At 45.3% G+C, this 19,186-nt stretch overlaps 1 protein-coding gene across 2 annotated transcripts in view; it reads left to right on the forward strand.

Moving 5' to 3' along the window:
• LOC110507787 (leucine-rich repeat and fibronectin type III domain-containing protein 1-like) overlaps positions 1-19,186 on the forward strand; it is a 131,059-nt gene that overhangs the window by 84,961 nt on the left and 26,912 nt on the right. For both annotated transcript variants that reach the window (XM_021588021.3, XM_021588022.3), the window contains exon 3: positions 12,466-12,592. The gene's annotated coding sequence lies outside the window, so the exon portion shown is untranslated. The remainder of the gene's footprint in view (positions 1-12,465; positions 12,593-19,186) is intronic.

Consider the following 19,186-nt stretch of genomic DNA (forward strand, 5'->3'; position numbering starts at 1 on the left):
TTCATTTGGCAACGCTGGGGCTATGCTGGAGGCTCTGTGTTAGAATACAGTGTTCAGTAAAGGAGTACTACTGTATGAAGGATAACTGACTGTGGAGGGGGACATCTTTAAATAGCACGTCCTTCTGTAGAAACAGTGAAAGTCATTTATTTCCCACTCAACCAGTCTGGTCGTCTGTGAGCTGCTTGGGACTCAACATTCTGTTTCATTCATCCCAGGATTACCCAGGGACACCATCCACCATCCCCCAGGATTACCCAGGGACACCATCCACCATCCCCAGGGACACCATCCACCATCCCCCAGGATTACCCAGAGACACCATCCACCATCCCCCAGGATTACCCATGGACACCATCCACCATCCCCCAGGATTACCCAGGGACACCATCCACCATCCCCAGGGACACCATCCACCATCCCCCAGGATTACCCAGGGACACCATCCACCATCCCCCAGGATTACCCAGTGACACCATCCACCATCCCCAGGGACACCATCCACCGTCCCCCAGGATTACCCAGGGACACCATCCACCATCCCCAGGGACACCATCCACCAACCCCCAGGATTACCCAGGGACACCATCCACCATCCCCAGGGACACCATCCACCATCCCCAGGGACACCATCCACCATCCCCCAGGATTACCCAAGGACACCATCCACCACCCCCCAGGATTACCCAGGGACACCATCCACCATCCCTAGGGACACCATCCACCATCCCCCAGGATTACCCAGGGACACCATCCACCATCCCCAGGGACACCATCCACCATCCCCAGGGACACCATCCACCATCCCCAGGGACACCATCCACCATCCCCAGGGACCATCGACTAACCCCCAGAATTACCCAGGGATGGTGTCAACTGGAGTTGTTTTCAATTATTCTATTAATTGAACAGAATTACAACTAGTCCCTGCTCAAAGGATTGTACGTAACAGGATATGTCTGACACTATTTTAATGCTAATACTTGTCACACTAAGCCCTGGTAATCTCTATATATGAATTTGTGAATGCGGGGCAATGTCTTTTTGCCACTAAAGACTGATAGCACAATAGCTTTTTATGAAGAAAACCATAATTTAAATAATAATAGGAAATCCATTCCTATGTCAGTGTGTAAAATAAATCCCATGTTATTGGGTACATTTACACCATAGTCTGTAGTGTAAGAACAAAAACAAGATGGAGTTGAAAGTATAGGCTGCTATACATTAGGGACTGCATAATATTGCACTTGATTCAATTATTTGAAAAAGATGAACGCATGTTAAATTATGTTGCGTGTATTGGCCCTCTGTAACAAATACATTTTCCTGGAAATAGAAGCACCCAGGGGCCATATGATTATAAGGAGTCACTGAACCGCAAAATCACTTAAATATCATGGAGCAGAGCTGCATCCTCAGGTTAAAGCTCAATGGGCCGAGCAAAGGAGTCGTAACCGTACAGGAACTGTCCCGACTTATTATATCAGAGTTGAATATGAAAGTGTGATTTAATTACTGTGATCAGAAAGCATGCTGATGCAACCGACCACACATTCAGACAACAGTCCAGATTATAAAGCCTCAGAGGACATCACAGAAGACTGTTCTTTATGACCAAAAGTTCCCTCCTTCTGGCTGATCTCGTCTGATTCTTCTCATTGATCCATGCATTCATCCATCGGGCCATGAAAATGAGAATTGTACAATAAATCTTATTTCCTACCACTCTTCCTCCTGACCTGTTTTGCATTCATTCACTTCTGCTGAGTTGGTGGAATGTGACAGGAGTATTAATATCAAACCAGGGGGTCTTACATTTCCTTGTGAGAGGACAGAATAGGGAACAATATACATCCATTCTGATCAATTAAATAGCTTTATTAGTTAGTGTTCGTGTGGTGGTTGTGGTGGTGCAGTGGCATTTACTGGGAACAACTAAGTAGCCAACCGTTTGGTACTAATGCAGAAGCATAACAGTCATATTTGGAGCATGCGTTCTCTGACATCTGTGCATGTAATCACAAGCACAAGTTTAACAATCCCCTGTAATGTATTTCCACTAATGATCAAAAACCAATTAAGGGCCGCGATTTTGTTAGAAATGTCAAGATACCCCAGATGCATTTTTGGCCTATTGATCTGACAAGAGCATCTCCCTGCAAATCACACTATGCCAGGTATCATCACTGTGGTACGGATAGAACTAACCACATGTCATGTATTGTCATGTTGTGTCTTGTTTCTGTCCTTTCCCTTCACCCTGTCTCCCTCTGCTGGTCGTTATTAGGTTACCTTTTCTCCCCCTCTTTCCCCCAGCTGTTCCTTGTCTCCTCCTAACTACCTCGTCACCCCTTTTCCCACCTGTTCCCTTTTTCCCTCTGATTAGTCCTCTATATCTCTCTCTGTTTTTGTTTCTGTCTTTGTCGGATTCTTGTTTGTGTTATTCATGCCTGAACCAGACTATCGTCATGTTTGCTGCAACCTTGTCCTGTCCTGTCGGAATCTGCCGGTCCATCTGAGCCTACGTTTGTTTTGTTATTAAAGAAGCTCTGTTTACGTTAATTCGCTTTTGGGTCCTCATTCACGCACCGTAACAGAAGAATCCGACCAAGAATGGACCCAGCGACTTCGGATCCTCTCCACTCAGCCGTCGAGATCCAGGGAGCGATGCTAGGCAGACACGAGCAGGAATTGTCTGCTGCTCGACATGCCGTTGAGACCCTGGCCACCCAAGTCTCCAACCTCACAGAACAGGTTCACCATCTCCGCCTCGATCCACCGGCCACTTCCAGGGCTTTCGAATCTCCGGAGCCCAGAATCAATAACCCGCCGTGTTACTCTGGGGAGCCCACTGAATGCCGCTCGTTCCTCACCCAGTGTGATATTGTGTTTTCTCTCCAGCCCAACACTTACTCCAGGAGCACTGCTCGTGTCGCCTACGTCATATCTATCCTTACTGGACGGGCTCGTGAGTGGGGCACGGCAATCTGGGAGGCAAGGGCTGAGTGTACTAACCAGTATCAGGACTTTAAGGAGGAGATGATACGGGTTTTTGATCGATCTGTTTTTGGGGAGGAGGCTTCCAGGGCCCTGTCTTCCCTATGTCAAGGTAATCGATCCATAACAGACTACTCTATTGAGTTTCGCACTCTTGCTGCCTCCAGTGGCTGGAACGAGCCGGCTTTGCTCGCTCGTTTTCTGGAGGGTCTCCGCGCAGAGGTAAAGGATGAGATTCTCTCCCGGGAGGTTCCTTCCAGCGTGGATTCCTTGATTGAACTCGCTATTCGCATTGAGCGACGGGTTGATCTTCGTCACCGAGCTCGTGGAAAGGAGCTCGCGTTCTCCGTTGCCCCCCTCTCCGCATCACTACCATCTTCCTCTGCCGGCTCGGGTGCTGAGCCTATGCAGCTGGGAGGTATCCGCATCTCGACTAAGGAGAGGGAACGGAGAATCACCAACCGCCTCTGTCTCTATTGCGGTTCTGCTGGTCATTTTGTCACTTCATGTCCAGTAAAAGCCAGAGCTCATCAGTAAGCGGAGGGCTACTGGTGAGCGCTACTACTCCTGTCTCTCCTTCAAGATCCTGCACTACCTTGTCGGTCCATCTACGCTGGACCGGTTCGTCAGCTTCCTGCAGTGCCTTAATAGACTCTGGGGCGGAGGGCTGTTTTATGGACGAGACCTGGGCTCGGGAACATGACATTCCTCTCAGACAGTTAAGGCAGTCCACGGCCTTGTTCGCCCTGGATGGTAGTCCTCTCCCCAGGATTCAGCGTGAGACGCTACCGTTAACCCTCACTGTTTCTGGTAATCATAGCGAAACCATTTCTTTTTTAATTTTTCGTTCACCTTTTACACCTGTTGTTTTGGGCCATCCCTGGCTAGTTTGTCATAATCCTTCCATTAATTGGTCTAGTAATTCTATCCTCTCCTGGAACGTCTCTTGCCATGTGAAATGTTTAATGTCTGCTATCCCTCCTGTTTCCTCTGTCTCTTCTTCACAGGAGGAGCCTGGTGATTTGACAGGGGTGCCGGAGGAATATCACGATCTGCGCACGGTGTTCAGTCGGTCCAGGGCCACCTCTCTTCCTCCACACCGGTCGTATGATTGTAGTATTGATCTCCTTCCGGGAACCACTCCCCCCCGGGGTAGACTATACTCTCTGTCGGCTCCCGAACGTAAGGCTCTCGAAGATTATTTGTCTGTAGCTCTTGCCGCCGGTACCATAGTCCCCTCCTCCTCTCCCGCCGGAGCGGGGTTTTTTTTTGTTAAGAAGAAGGACGGGTCCCTGCGCCCCTGCATAGATTATCGAGGGCTGAATGACATAACAGTGAAGAATCGTTATCCGCTTCCTCTTATGTCTTCAGCCTTCGAGATCCTGCAGGGAGCCAGGTTTTTCACTAAGTTGGACCTTCGTAACGCTTACCATCTCGTGCGCATCAGGGAGGGGGACGAGTGGAAGACGGCGTTTAACACTCCGTTAGGGCACTTTGAATACCGGGTTCTTCCTTTCGGCCTCGCTAACGCTCCAGCTGTCTTTCAGGCATTAGTCAATGATGTCCTGAGAGACATGCTGAACATCTTTGTTTTCGTTTACCTTGACGATATCCTGATTTTTTCACCGTCACTCCAGATTCATGTTCAGCACGTTCGACGTGTCCTCCAGCGCCTTTTAGAGAATTGTCTTTTTGTGAAGGCTGAGAAGTGCTCTTTTCATGCCTCCTCCGTCACATTTCTCGGTTCTGTTATTTCCGCTGAAGGCATTAAGATGGATCCCGCTAAGGTCCAAGCTGTCATTGATTGGCCCGTCCCTAGGTCACGCGTCGAGCTGCAGCGCTTTCTCGGCTTCGCGAACTTCTATCGTCGTTTCATCCGTAATTTCGGTCAGGTGGCAGCCCCTCTCACAGCCCTTACTTCTGTCAAGACGTGCTTTAAGTGGTCCGTTTCCGCCCAGGGAGCTTTTGATCTCCTCAAGAATCGTTTTACATCCGCACCTATCCTTGTTACACCTGACGTCACTAGACAGTTCGTTGTCGAGGTTGACGCGTCAGAGGTGGGCGTGGGAGCCATTCTTTCTCAGCGCTCCCTCTCTGACGACAAGGTCCACCCTTGCGCGTATTTTTCTCATCGCCTGTCGCCGTCGGAACGTAACTATGATGTGGGAAACCGCGAACTGCTCGCCATCCGCTTAGCCCTAGGCGAATGGCGACAGTGGTTGGAGGGGGCGACCGTTCCTTTTGTCGTTTGGACTGACCATAGGAACCTTGAGTACATCCGTTCTGCCAAACGACTTAATGCGCGTCAGGCGCGCTGGGCGCTGTTTTTCGCTCGTTTCGAGTTCGTGATTTCTTATCGTCCGGGTTCTAAGAACACCAAGCCTGATGCTTTATCTTGTCTCTTCAGTTCTTCAGTAGCCTCCACTGACCCCGAGGGGATTCTCCCTGAGGGGCGTGTTGTCGGGTTGACTGTCTGGGGAATTGAGAGGCAGGTAAAGCAAGCACTCACTCAGACTCCGTCGCCGCGCGCTTGTCCCAGGAACCTTCTTTTCGTTCCCGTTCCTACTCGTCTGGCCGTTCTTCAGTGGGCTCACTCTGCCAAGTTAGCCGGCCACCCTGGCGTTCGGGGTACGCTTGCTTCCATTCGCCAGCGTTTTTGGTGGCCCACCCGGGAGCATGACACGCGTCGCTTCGTGGCTGCTTGTTCGGTCTGCGCGCAGACTAAGTCCGGTAACTCCCCTCCTGCCGGCCGTCTCAGGCCGCTTCCCATTCCCTCTCGACCGTGGTCTCACATCGCCTTAGATTTTGTCACCGGACTGCCTTCGTCAGCGGGGAAGACTGTTATTCTTACGGTTGTCGACAGGTTCTCTAAGGCGGCTCATTTTATTCCCCTTGCTAAGCTTCCTTCTGCTAAAGAGACGGCACAAATCATCATCGAGAATGTTTTCAGAATTCATGGCCTTCCGTCAGACGTCGTTTCGGACAGAGGTCCGCAATTCACGTCTCAATTTTGGAGGGAGTTTTGCCGTTTGATTGGGGCTTCCGTCAGTCTCTCTTCCGGCTTTCACCCCCAGTCTAACGGTCAAGCAGAACGGGCCAATCAGACTATTGGTCGCATCTTACGCAGTCTTTCTTTTCGCAACCCTGCGTCTTGGTCAGAACAGCTCCCCTGGGCAGAATACGCCCACAACTCGCTTCCTTCGTCTGCGACCGGGCTATCTCCTTTTCAGAGTAGCCTCGGGTACCAGCCTCCGCTGTTCTCATCTCAGTTCGCCGAGTCCAGCGTCCCCTCCGCTCAGGCTTTTGTCCAACGTTGCGAGCGCACCTGGAAGAGGGTCAGGTCTGCACTTTGCCGTTATAGGGCGCAGACTGTGAGGGCTGCTAATAAGCGTAGAACTAAGAGTCCTAGATACTGTCGCGGTCAGAGAGTTTGGCTCTCCACTCAGAACCTTCCCCTTAAGACCGCTTCTCGCAAGTTGACCCCGCGGTTCATTGGTCCGTTCCGTATTTCTCAGATCATTAATCCTGTCGCAGTTCGACTTCTTCTTCCGCGATATCTTCGTCGCGTCCACCCGGTCTTCCATGTCTCCTGTGTCAAGCCCGTTCTTCGCGCCCCCGCTCGTCTTCCCCCCCCCCCCCCCATCCTTGTCGAGGGCGCACCCATCTACAGGGTCCGTAGGATTTTGGACATGCGTCCTCGGGGCCGTGGTCATCAGTACCTAGTAGATTGGGAGGGGTACGGTCCTGAGGAGAGGAGTTGGGTTCCCTCTCGGGACGTGCTGGACCGTGCGCTGATCGATGATTTCCTCCGTTGCCGCCAGGTTTCCTCCTCGAGTGCGCCAGGAGGCGCTCGGTGAGTGGGGGGGTACTGTCATGTATTGTCATGTTGTGTCTTGTTTCTGTCCTTTCCCTTCACCCTGTCTCCCTCTGCTGGTCGTTATTAGGTTACCTTTTCTCCCCCTCTTTCCCCCAGCTGTTCCTTGTCTCCTCCTAACTACCTCGTCACCCCTTTTCCCACCTGTTCCCTTTTTCCCTCTGATTAGTCCTCTATATCTCTCTCTGTTTTTGTTTCTGTCTTTGTCGGATTCTTGTTTGTGTTATTCATGCCTGAACCAGACTATCGTCATGTTTGCTGCAACCTTGTCCTGTCCTGTCGGAATCTGCCGGTCCATCTGAGCCTACGTTTGTTTTGTTATTAAAGAAGCTCTGTTTACGTTAATTCGCTTTTGGGTCCTCATTCACGCACCGTAACACCACAGTTTGCGTTTAACATTCAAAGACCGGCCTGTGGAAAGATTACACACACAATCTGTATAGAATTACCAAAGCATCTTATGGGAATTAGGTAAATGTAAAATATAATCCTCTCAAGCAATTTGTTCTTACATGAAAATGTAACTTGGTTTATATACGTAAGGACAGAGTGTTGTAGAATTTGAAACTTACCCAGGGGATAACCATACTGTAAACTGGGAGAAAGAGTCATTTTATAGACATACTCAATCGCATGCCAAGTTCTGAGGCCAAAACAGTACTCCCCAGAGACATCTAGAGAACAGTCTTTAATATTTTCAAAAACTATGAGGCCCTTTTCTTTTAACTTATATGCTAAATTGATCATTTCCCATATCTCACAGAATAAACTGGTGAATATAATTTATAAATTGCACATAAATTAGTTGATATTATGTTAATTTATTGTAACGATTCATTAGATGATTTAAACAGATGCTTTGGATTGTTACCATGCTGGGGTGTTTGTGTTTGAAGTAAGCTATGACCTACTGGCAGAGGTTTACAAGATTTTGGCTGAAATATCGCTGATGCCTGCTTGAATCATTCTCTAGAGTCTTCCAAGGGCACCAGTGCCAGAAAAATGTTAAACATACTCCTCAAGTTAAGAGGAGAAGACAGTATTCTCTGTATGTGCCAAATCTGACACACGCATACACACAAGTATAGCAAAATACGGATTTATACTCAATCTAACCATAACTAAGAATCCAAATTGTCCTTGGGATGCCATTTGTAAAATCCCTTCATGTAGAGACCTCTACAGGGCTCTTAACCCTGCCCCCTGGCCCTGCACCAGATTGATGGCTATTGATTGGCTAGCAATTTAGCCCTTAGCTTTAACTTGACCTTTAATGCCAAAGGTTGGTCAAAGATAATAAAAAAATCTATTAACCAATCAAACTGCACCTACAAGCAATTTCAGGGGAAAACATATCCTAGTTCCACTTCAAATAAAGATCGGGCTGACAACCACCTTGCCCCTCTGACTTACCTATTGGGACTCATTAGGAACTATAGTGGATTATCAGCACAACATCTACCCAAAATGGCTGCTTGGCCTCAGTAATCATTACTGGTCAGAGGTTGTTTGTCTTCCAGCTTACACCAAGCATTCCTTATGACATAAAACACTTAGCACTTTGTAAGTCATCAGGAAGACATATTTTCTGCTATATAATTATCTTCAAATGAGAGGGACCGCTTTGAAACAGATTTCAGGTATCTAAACAATTTAATTTCGGTGGCATCCTTTCAAAAAGTAGTACTTTAAAGTACACCACTGCATTAATCCAAAGTTCTGACATGTACAGTAAAAAAGCCTGAACAAGTAGTGGATGCCCCTTGGAAAATGGTGTTGTTGTTACATTGTGGTTAAGCTTGACTTTACCTTTGCTATAACTACAATAAATACCAAAAGTATGTGAACACCTGCTTGTCGAACATTTCATTCCAAAATCATGGGCATTAATATGGAGTTTGTCCCCCCTTTGCTGCTATAACAGCCTCCACTCTTCTGACAAGGCTTTCCACTAGATGTTGGAACATTGCTGCAGGGACTTGCTTCCATTCAGCCACAAGAGCATTAGTGAGGTCCGGCACTGATGTTGGGCGATTAGACCTGGCTCGCAGTTGGCGTTCCAATTCATCCAAAAGGTGTTCAATGGGGTTGAGATCAGGGCTCTGTGCAGGCCAGTCAAGTTCTTGCACACCGATCTCGACAAACCATTTCTTTATGGACCTCGCTTTGTGCACGAGGGCATTGTTATACAGAAACAGGAAAGGGGCTTCCCCAAACTGTTACCACGAAGCACAGAATCGTTTAGAATGTCATCAGCCGCAGACCATTATTCCTCATCCACCAAACTTTACAGTTGCCACTATGCATTGGTGCAGGTAGCGTTCTCCTGGCATCCACCAAACCCAGATTCGTCTGTCGGACTGCCAGATGTTGAAGCGTGATTCATCGCTCTAGAGAACGCATTTCCACAGCTCCAGAGTCCAATGGTGGTGAGGTTTACACCACTCCAGCCGACGCTTGGCATTGCGCATGGTGATTTTAGACTTGGTTGCGGCTGCTCAGCCATGGAAAGTAATTTCACGAAGCTCCCGAGCAGTTAATGTGCTAACTAACACTGCTTCCAGAGGCAGTTTGGAACTCGGTAGTGACTGTTGCTACGTGCTTCAGCACTCGTGGTCCCATTCTGTGACCTTGTGTGGCCTACCACTTCAAGGCTGAACCGTTGTTGCTCCTAGACATTTCCACTTCACAATAACAGCACTTACAGTTGACTGGGTCAGAGATTCGATGAACTGACTTGTTGAAAAAATGCCATCTTATGACGGTGTCATGTAGAAAGTCACTAAGCTCTTCAGTAAGGCCATTCTACTGCCAATGTTTGTCTATAGAGATTGCATGGCTGTGTGCTCGATTTTATACACCTGCTAGCAACGGGTGTGGCTATCCACTCATTTGAAGGGGTGTCCACATACACTATATATACAAAATAATCTGTCACTCTATACCATAATACCCCCACCAGCATCACTGGTCCCTGATCAAATGGCTCATTGTGTCCAGTGCTGAGTCATCCTGACTTTGAGAATGTCCTTTCAGGGTCTTGTGACAGCTGGAGCTGCTGCTTTATTGCTTGTCTTCATTTCAGGCTCCGTCATCACTGCAGTTAGCGAGAGATGAGGAGGAAGACATCTGCTAAAATGTGACAATCTAAACAAGACCTTTTACTAGACCGATTGAAAAACAATGACATTCCATGATGAATACACAGAATGTGCCTCACTTGGTTATTTAGAAATTGATTTCCCATTTAGTGAGAGACTATGAGGCCAGGGTCCTATTTTTTGGACGGGTTAGTTCAGAGAGGTGGAGAGTATAGGCTCCCTAGAGTGTGTAGGCTATGTACAGTATGTATTTGGTAAAAAATATCTATAATTGATTTGGGCTTGAAGCCATTTTTTTGTGTCCTTAAATGGGGTCAGCAGGATCTGACAGACTATCACCTGAGGCCTTTTAGTTTTACCTTCATTAGGAAGAGCCAATATCCCAGTAAATGAAAATCCACTGTCTGTTTTCTCTCTGACAGAAACGGAAGCAGGAGCTACTGCGAGGCAGAATAACTATGCCGTTATTGAAAATGTAAATTTCCCAATTGTAGGCATAGATGCCTTTGTTCTTATCAACAGGGTTTGTTTGGATGCAGCATACCAATTATATACAAATAAATTAATCATTATTATACACCATATTTCACATTTACATTATTCACAGTTAGCTTTAAGCCTTTTTAAAGTTTTTAACGTTGGCTTAAAGATTTCCTGATCAGGATAATCGACATCTGGTTACAGACAGTGCTTATCTATCGACCTGAGACAAAGTGTGTCAGTGAAGTGAGGCTTCTTCTGTTAAGCGTGATTGATGGTCAGAATGTAACAGTGTGAGAGAAGAAGAGAGAAGTCACACTATGGCCAGTTGTCGTACCGCAGTCCTCTTAGTAGGAGGGTTGGCAGACGAGGAGAAACAAAGGGGAAAGACTGCCTTTCTAACATCTGGCTGTCTCAGTCAAGGAGAAGAAGCACATTGTCGGATAACTACTTGACAGAATCTGTCTTTTGGCCAAACGTAGCCCAGCATTGAAGGATTATTTATCTTTCTACTTCATAGGAGGGACTTGTGGGTGGAAAGAAGGTGGAAATCTGTAGGATGGAAAAGGGAAAATGAAAAAGGAGCTGCTTTGATACAGTGAAGGACACTAGGAGACTTGGAGATAAAGTCAGACAGGAAGAATTGTCCTTAGCTGACCCTATAGGACTTATCAGTGTGAGCCAGGGGATGGGGTGGCTGAGAGACAGTGATAAAACGGGATATCTGTTGTTAAGCCCATTGTGGAAAAGCCAAGGACATGTTGTTAGAAAACAAAATGACAACTTCATGCACCAGCCAAGGACTGCACTTGTCACACCACTGTAATGTTACAAAGGATAACTAAAGCTGTAGATTCGAAGACGGACTTGAAAATATAGCTGCCAGATGCAGATAATTAGAATAGATAACATGCATGAGGGTATGATTATGAATTATCACCCTCCAAGTGTTTACTGTTCTAATTGCTTTCTGAATAATGACAGATAAGGACATTTGAGGGCACCCACAGTCAGTCTTCCATTGTTTCCTTGTAACCTTCTCTCCTACGTGATGCAAAGTCTCTGAGTGGAATTGGATTACAGAAGGTGGGACTGAAAGTAACACCCAGAAAAAGCTTCCATCATAAATACAGTACTTAATTGGATGAATGAATAGCTGGAGGTGACAACCCTGGAACCCCATTCTAAATACAAATAGATGTAGAGAAGTAGAGAATTCTGTTTTCATAAATGAGGGGCTCTGTGCAGACAAATGAGAGCAATATGGTAACCTATGTAGCATTACATGGAACCTCCTCTGCTGCCGGACTTGTAACATGTTACGTAGGTTGTTTAACATTTTGGAGTCAAGAGAGAAAACCGAAGACTTACAACCTTGGCAATACCTCTGAAGTTGTTTTATCAGTAAAAATAGTTTCCTAAGCTAGTCTTTAACACGGGTGTACATTCTCATGGAGTCTGGTGATTTATCATAAGGGGTGATTCGCTACAGTTTATTGGTGTAAAGCCACCAAAGTGAATCACCTCTGTTCTCTTTTAAAAGCTTCATCAGGAAAGAAGAAGAATCAGGGATAATAGATTCCAAGCTCTTGTCAAAATATAATACATTTTTTCACAATGTTCCTCTTTACACTGTATTCTTCTTCAGCTACAATAATGCAGTGAAATATTCATGATGGGATACACAGCCATAGTCATTCTATCTGGAACTCACTTTTTTCCCCTGCTGTTTGTGTTTCTTTCTTCAGTTGTGTCTCATAATCAGATCAGAGTTCACATCTCACCAAAGCTGCCAGGTTTAGAAGGAGTAGATATGTCAATTACATTATGAATGTCTCACTACTTGTCTTTGGGAGTACTGTGTTCTTGTCTAAGAATATTGAGTGGCCAGATGACCAACCTCAAACAATGTGTTCAATCAGCCAGGGAAAGTTCCCATGGCGCTGAGCATCAACTTAGTTTAGCCTCAATTACACTGTTTCAACCAGAGATGTTATCTTGTGTTTCCAGGCCTCTAGGTGTTTCTCTCTAATGCCAGTGGGCGTCGTCCTACTCCCAGAGCTGTGACTGACTGCCAGAGGGACGGGATGCCTATACCCATGTGATATCTGCCATGGAGACCAGAGCTTGATATCTGGTGAGTAGCCTATGCTGTTTTCAACCCTCCCCACGCCTTGTTTACCGAGCCACTTCAAATTGACTTAAGCAGTTGCAGTCTGTTGTTCCCCTACCCGGGGCAACTTTTCATAGTGCGGAAGCGACCGCTCTCGTTAGGGAGGGAGTGCATCATCACATACCTTCAGAGGCAGGATCATGGAGAAAACTAGTAGTCGGGAACCAGCTGTTCCAGCTACAAAAAAAAACACAACAACAACAAACTGTTCCATCATCAAGACCACCGATGCATGACCAATTATTCAAATGACCTGTTCTGCTACTTTGACAAAGCCCAAAACAGATCAGGGCTTTCTTTTCGCTAATAAACCCAACATAAAGGAGAGATGTAAAGGCAGTTAATCACTGTCTAAATAATATGTAATGTGAGTCTATTAATTAAAGCCGTAGTACACCAGAGGATCCAGTTTAATCATCTCTGCTGTGTCTTCAGAGTGCAACCAGCCAGAGATCAGAGTGTGCTTCAAAGAGCTGTGCAATACGTACCTGTTTCTCCCATAACATCTGTTTTCTGACTGGAGTTGGGACAAGCAGACATGTAGCCTGAAAATATAACTTCACACTAACTATTGCTTAAAGTAAATGATGATCCAGTAGGTCTATGTGATGCCAGTAGTGTTGTCTGAGCTGAGGGCATTGGTTTTGTAAGGGAAGGGAGAGCTAGCTGGTGGCCATTCCCACAGGGGGCTGGTGGGGATGGTGGATTATGCTGTCTACTCTGTGACCCCTTGTGGTCAGAACTCCTGTGGTTCCTGTGGTCAGAGGGGACGCACAATGCTTCTAACAAAGAAATATGATGTCTCCCACTTGTCCTCCCCTGCTCAAAAGGGAATGAGAGGGCAATGCTAATTAGCCAGCTTGTGTTACTGAGATGAGCTTAGCTAGTGCACACACCCCGCCCTGCACACCCACCCATCCCGCCACACACACACCCCCACCCCTTCTGATAACATGCAATGTCTGCAATAGTCATGCTTTATGGATGCCTCTGCATATTTCCTTGCACCATAAGAATTTCTGATGGGTTGGTGTCATAACAAATAATGCTTCCATGTTTAATTAGGCACTGTCAAGATATTAATATTTTACTGAAATACCCTTCAATCTAATTGTTTTAAAGTCATTTATTGAATGTCTGTAAGAAGCCATTCTGGTCCATTCATATTTGTTTAACATCTTTGATCCAGCTGTTCTTTTGTCTGCAGTTTAATAGTTGTCAGGGATGATGCAGGTGATACCAACATGCATAACAAGTAGAGGACCTCTCCCAGTTCATCTCTATTCACATGAATCTGAGCCTACAAAGTGCTCTGTGAACAGGTAGTAAATTTGAGTGTTTACTCAAGAATCGGAGCAAAGCAGGACTAAGACGGAGGCTAAGTTGAGGTATCACCCCTCAAACACTCCCAATTCAAATGAAGAAGAAAGGATAAGACTCAGCGACATTACATTACCCAGCGCTCTCCTCCTTTTCCTCCTCCCATCTCATGTGTGGTCAGATCTCTCCCCTCAAAGTAATCTGAACCTTTCCCTCTCTGGTTCCTGGAATACCAAGTATGGGAGGCTGAGCAAGGCAGAGTAATAAGCTGTAGAGGGGAAGCTCAAGGCGTACTCAAGGCAGAGTAATAAGCTGTAGAGGGGAGGCTCAAGGCGTACTCAAGGCAGAGTAATAAGCTGTAGAGGGGAGGCTCAAGGCGTACTCAAGGCAGAGTAATAAGCTGTAGAGGGGAGGCTCAAGGCGTACTCAAGGCAGAGTAATAAGCTGTAGAGGGGAGGCTCAAGGCGTACTCAAGGCAGAGTAATAAGCTGTAGAGGGGAGGCTCAAGGCGTACTCAAGGCAGAGTAATAAGCTGTAGAGGGGAGGCTCAAGGCGTACTCAAGGCAGAGTAATAAGCTGTAGAGGGGAGGCTCAAGGCGTACTCAAGGGGGTTCAGTTCTGCCATGATGCCAAGACACTCTCTGAATAACAAATTGCACCATCATCCCTTTACAGTGCACTTCTTTTGACCAGGGCCCTAGTCAAAGGTATGCACTAAATAGGGGATATGCTACCATTTGGGATGCACATACGTTCTCTGCTAGGCTCAATCCCTGTTATTTGTGCACTAATCATCCACCAAATGAAACCATATGACCAGCGGTATCACACTGAATCTCAGCATCTGAGTCATTTGGTGAACATTCCTAGTAGTGAAGTGATGAAAGACATGACTTTTTTTTATTGGATAAAATATGCATCAATCTTAGTCAAGCTTTCAGGTAACCTCAAATCACATGAAAATCATAACACCAAACCAGACACAATGGCTGTGTGACAGAGGCACGGGGAGCTCAGCGGGTTATATGTTTGACCTCCTGCTGTTTCCTCTTAGTCAGTCACAACTGCTTAATATCTGGTCATATGCACAGATGCTCTCTCCGCTGGTGAACACATGCAGAACGTAACGGACTCACTGAAGCAGCCTTATCTGATCCACCACTCACTCATTTAGATGTCCGTTGGCTGTTTCAGATGCATCGTTGACTGTTTGTTTATCGTGTGGTTGTTGTTGTCTTCGTCCTACTCCTCTGAGGTTTCTGGAACTCATTCATCCCATCAGACATCAACATGAACAGAGACCGTTCTCCAAACTCTTCTGAAGTCCCTGATCAAAGATATGGAAACATGTAGAAGTCTGTTCTGATAGATATCTCTGTGACCTCATTGTTCACCCGAACATGCAACCACAGTAATAGAACTCCACCACTCTGTGGGACAGATTTGAAATATTTACTATCAACGTTTCATCATACTACATGCGTGAATATTCATGTGAATTAATATGACTAATGTTTTTAGATCTAATGGATATCGTTTCAGTAGTATAAAAGAGTCAACTGGCTAATATAACCAGAACTTTGCACTACTATCAAGGAACTGTGGTGAAACATTGCCTTATTGCATTTGATGTATTAGATGAAAAAGACAACCAAAATCTATTTATGCATCAATTCACTTTCAGTTTCAGTGTATCCGTCAACAGAGGTTGCTTTCCCAACAAGATGTGTTATGTGTTCCTCAAACAAATTAATGGCACCTGTGGTATGCCGGATAAGAATGTATTTCACTATCCTCACTCTCACTATTGAAAAGCAGCTATTGCTTCTAAAAAATGTTGAATGGCCTGTTCAGTGTATTGGTGCTATGATCAGTGAGAGGGCCAATATCTCATCCAGGCAGTATTGGTGTCCATCTGTGCAACGGAGTAAACAAGTCCATGGAAGGAGGAGCCCAGCCTACTGCTCTCATTTTATGAAGCACTTAGAAGGAGTGGGAGAGCACCATGAGACTGCAGGCAGATGAGCAACAGGTTGTGAGCCTCCTCTCCTTCCATTGTCTGCTCTAGCATATGGGAGACAGACAGAGTGTCCTCAAAGACGCCTGGCAGCACTCCTCCCAGCCTTCATCTGCCTTCATGCCTGGCCATGGAGCAGAGCTCGCACCACTTGAGATTACAGTCATGTCCAAGCTGTTACTGTAATTTGCATTGGCTCATGGGTAGGGGGGAGTAAGGAGGAGGAGTGGCACATGAAGCAGGCCTGATATAAGTGGCCCTGGCAGCACAATGAGCTCGCCTGGCTTTAGCTTTCTGGATGAGTTGCAGGAGCGGGGCTATATTAAAGTGTAATAATGGCATCGAGCCATTGCATAAAAACAGGGTGGGGGATTTGAAACCAAATAAATGAGAGTTTAATTCAGGGTTTATTAGACAGAGTCTGTAAATCTGTCCCATGCAAAATAATGAGTCTGAACGTTGTGAACATAAAACAGTGCTGCAGCAACATCTTTGGCCAGAACTCAAGTTAAAGGCTAACATTGGTATTGACTTGTTTTTCACTGATTAGAAACTTCAGGTGCATCAGAAGCAATATTTTCTGTTACTCTAAATCTAAATGTGGTTGTCTTACCAGTATTACCACAACAGAGCTTAAAGGGAATGGACTTGTTGCAGGCGTATTACCCAAGAAGCCATTTAAAATAGAAATATTAGACCTTAAGCATAACTATTTCTTTAATATGCCACAGCGTAGCTGTCTCAGACCATACATCATAACCAAAAGTCAGTGTTCATGACGCTGAAATTACTGAAACTTAATAGTCACACTATTAAATCAGCGACAATATTAGCTTGTGGACATAATCCTTTAAATCTTGATTTCATGTCTCCAAATTATTAATTAGCCAGTAACAGAAAATGAGAAGCAATTTCAGATACCCCACACCCCCTCCAGAGATGTTGTGTAAAAGCTATTTGTAGCAGCAGAGCCAAAGGCCCATGTCGCTCCCTCAGGTATCTCTTTTACTCATCCCCCTCACATATGGGACATATACTGTATGTTTACTTAAGGTCATATGTTCCCTGCATCAAACTCATGTCCCTTACATTTACCCTCTACTCTACAATCCACCACCACCCCCCACCACCTTCACCCTCCACCACCACCACCACCCCCCACCACCACCCTCACTAGCTCACTGTCCTCTGGCGGTTTTATTTTGTCAGTCCAATTTGTGGATTTGTTACGTTCGAATAATAGTGCTATTAGAAGTGGGCTAGAAAGGTCAGATGTCTGAGCAATTTAAGTTGTGTTTACCTCCCTAAGGCATTGCTTTAAGACTACAAGCAGCTCATTTCCACGGTAGCTAAAGAAAAATGGTGATGCACTCAGTGACCGACTGTTTCCTGGTGGTTCACAGCCGAAGGGACGATTAATTAATGCAACAACAACCAGTGGACACATGGAACATTGACTGAATACTACTCAGCACAGACTAGACAGCTCCCACTGGCCTCTGGGATTGATATCCACCTCCATATCCCAACCTCGACTATCTCCTTCTTTGTCTCCGGCTGGAGCAGACTACTACTTTTAATCATCATGAATCAATCAATCCTCTATTATCTTCAACAAACAGAGTAGGTTACTATCAGTATTCTTTTTTCTAGTCCCTTTTTTTTATCTGACTATTTACATTGATAGAATAAACCGTGCACAAGAGTGTTTTATTACATCAGGGATCTTCAGAATTCAAGTGGAGTAGAATTGGTTTATCTACTTGCAGTCTAAATATCCCCACTTGATCATTTGGATGTCAATGGTATTTCAGGTGAAAACTGCTTTCAGAATAAACAAAGGGGTAATAGCATTGAAATTGCATCGTTTTTAGCCCTTTATCATGTTTGCACTATTCCATCTCATTTTAATGTTTATTTTCCAAGTGCCTATACAAAAATAAGTATTTCACAATAGAAATGCATCCATTTCTGACCAATCTCATTGGGATAATTAAGCAGCATCAATCAAATGTGCTATGTTATGTCTATCATCGCCTGGTGACTTTGTGAACTTTAAAAATGGTCTAGACAATCAAATAATCATCCACACTCCTACTTCTGGGAAAGTTAAGGACAGTCGGGAAAACGGTATTCTTTTTAGTGAATTTCTTCAACAATCATGACAACTCCTATACTTGATCTATTCAGCTTGGAAAATGTTAGCAATTTGAAATCATAGAATAAAGTTTCAGTTTGTATTCATACTGTTCCCTTGTCCCTGACATACCTGTGAACAATTTTATTAGCATATACCAGGCGGATAAAAGCGGTAGAGAACACAATAGTGTCCTTGAAAAAAGAAACCGGGAGTTTTTGTACAGCTGCCCACTGTCCTAAAGCTGTATGATAGGATAACGGATAACAGCAACTAGCCTAGAGGACACGTGTTGCAGGAATTTATCTGATATCAGGTTATACAATAACATACGGTAATTTACTTGCTTACTGGGTGGTTCCAGCCCTGAATGCTGATTGGCTGACAGCCGGGGTATGACAACACTGTAACGTTCTGACCTTAGTTCCTTTTTTATGTCTTTCTGTTAGGTTGGTCAGGGCGTGAGTTGGGGTGGGTAGCCTATATTATTTTTTCTATGTTATATTTCTATGTGTTTGGCCTAGTATGGTTCTCAATCAGAGGCAGGTGTCGTTCGTTGTCTCTGATTGAGAATCATACTTCGGTAGCCTGGTGGTCTCTGATTGAGAATCATACTTCGGTAGCCTGGTGGTCTCTGATTGAGAATCATACTTCGGTAGCCTGTTTTCCCCATTTTGGTTGTGGGTGTTCACCTGGCAGAACTGTTTCGTTTTCTCTTCGTTGTTATTTTGTGTAGTGTTCAGTTTTTCTATTAAATTATGACAAACACTTACCACGCTGCATTTTGGTCCTCCTCTCCTTCCACCAACGAGAATCGTTACAAAAACATGTATTTTTACTGCTCTGATTCTGTTTGTAACCAGTTTGTAATAGCAATAAGGCACCTCAGGGGTTTGTGGTATATGGCCAATATACCACGGCTAAGGGCTGTATCCAGGCACTCTGCGTTGCGTCATGTCGTGTGTAAGAACAGCCCTTTACCACACCCCCAGTGCCTTATTGCTTAAATATACTGCCCTTATGGCTGACCCCTATGCATTAATTTAACACAAAACATTTTAAAAATTAAGTTTAGATGAATTGC

This window comes from Oncorhynchus mykiss, chromosome 27, assembly GCF_057628025.1.
Source record: "Oncorhynchus mykiss isolate SJ-2025 chromosome 27, ASM5762802v1, whole genome shotgun sequence".
NCBI lineage: Eukaryota > Metazoa > Chordata > Actinopteri > Salmoniformes > Salmonidae > Oncorhynchus > Oncorhynchus mykiss.